A 2,210-nucleotide genomic window follows, 5' to 3' on the forward strand; every position below is an offset into this window, starting at 1 on the left:
TCCAGCGAACGCTTGAGACATCGTCCGTGCCTCATGCTAATACCTTCGACTACTTTCGTAATCCTGACCGGATCCCGCTGCAAATCCTCCTACCCTTCTCATTCTGCTTCACTTCCCGAAACCGAAAAGAAAACAGGAAACAGCGGCTCTGTTGTAAATAACTTTTTGACCGACCACGACCACGACCCCGACCCCGACCAAGTCACTCCAGGTCGCTGTCGGCGTCTTCTACATTCGATACGTTTTTCTTTGTTTATTTAACGTTTCCGGAACATCCTGGTGATACCATGTACCATCCTGACGATTTGATAAACTTATCCGAATATTTCCTTGGTTTCAGTTTTTCCTTCATTTCGTTTGTTCTCCCTCTTTTGGAAAGCGACGGCGTCCTGCGGAATGGATTCTTCCTAACCTTTTTTTTCCCCCTACTACATACATACGTTATCCACACCCGGTCGGAGAAAACGAGGTACGCAGCCAATCAAAAAAAAGGGCCGAAAACATTTGTGTCTTGTTTTTCATTTTAAACGCGGGATCCGTATCACGATGACATACATATATAGAACGAGCGGCGAAAACCGATATATTTGGCACCTAGTTGTTTTGTCCTTGCTGTCACATATATATATTTATATGTATTTATTTATATTCCTGTCCGTCTTTGGAGAGAAAAGGTAGATGGATGGATTTGGAAGGATGGGATTTTGCATGATTACACGCGTGTGGAAACAAGATGTCCTGGAGTTTTGATTCTTTCTGATTACTTGATTTTCTCTCACCTTGTCTTATCTCTCTTGACTGACTGATCATCTCTCATTGAGCTTGCTTCTCTTTTTTTCTTTTCTTCTTCTTACGTTTGTGTATTCTTTTTTCACTTTATTTTGCACCATATATATACACACGTCTTTTCACTACATTTTGGTTTTTCCTGGAACTTGGGAACTTTGGAACTTTGGAACCTTTGGGATCTCTGGAAACTGGGGTTGGTTTTGTTATGTATGGGTCGGCGTGTTCGCGTGTATGTGTCGTGTGTGTCTGTGTGTATATGTTTTTGTGCTGTTGTGAGCCTCTGGGGGTTTATGGGTTTCCTGTTGCCACTGGAACTGGGCTGGGCTGGGCTGGGATGGGCGGTGTATGTGTGGGTTGCATGTGTGTGTTTTGTCCTGTGCCTGTCCTAATCCTATCTTATCTTGATTGCTCGCATCTGTTGTTGCAATGATAAAAACTACTTGTTTGTTCATTTAATCTGCCTTTTAATATCCAAGCCTTTTTTTTTTTTTTTTTTTTTTTTGCCCCTCCCCTTTTTTCCATTCATTTGGTAACACCCCCGCCACTCATTTCATCTCCCCCGATGCTATTTCACCGTACGGAGGGCGCTATCAAAAGAATTGCGCCGCTCAGATTCAATTTATACAGCTAAGAAGCGTCACAATGTTTTAATGAGTAATTACATTTAACTTCAAATGACCCCACATTCTATTTATATGAAAATGCCACATATTCTGAATTTGATTTCTCTTTTTTCTCAAATATTTCATCCCCAATATTTCATCTGTTGATTTCATATGACACTCAATACTGATATTGCCACAAGAGCTTTTGTGATAGCTCTTAAATCACTTTATTTTGATAAGTTAAATGTTAAAATCACAGAAATCATTTAGATCTCAAAGAGTCAAATCAATTGTATATACAAATATATAATTGAATACAGATTTGATTCTGAACTGCTTTATATTATACCTTTACAATGAATGACTTCAAAATGCCCTCAAATCTGACTGATCAACTCAGAGAAATGATAGTATTAAGAATGCTATTTTTGTAAAAATTCAATATGATCAACATAAATGAGAAAAGATACATACTGATCTTGTCAATGAATTTCAGTAATAAAAGAAATTGAAATATTTTTTTATGATTATATGAAGAAGTTTTCATAACGCAGATCTGTGAAAAATAAAGTCTATATCAAAATCAGAACTCATTCAGAAAATATCACTAAATCAACTTCCCTTCTATTTGTCATATAAAGCTTAAATTTTGAAAAATTGAAAGAATGTTATTTGATTAGATGAAATCTCTGTTATTCTTCTTCATCAATAAAATGTATATCGAATATGATATGCATTTTATAAAATTTATTTTCAAAATTGTCTATATAAATGATCAAAGAGATTATCTGAGTTTATACTCTAAATCTGCTTCTC

Source organism: Histoplasma capsulatum, genomic scaffold, assembly GCF_000149585.1.
Source record: "Histoplasma capsulatum NAm1 scaffold_1 genomic scaffold, whole genome shotgun sequence".
Taxonomy (NCBI): Eukaryota; Fungi; Ascomycota; class Eurotiomycetes; order Onygenales; family Ajellomycetaceae; genus Histoplasma; species Histoplasma mississippiense.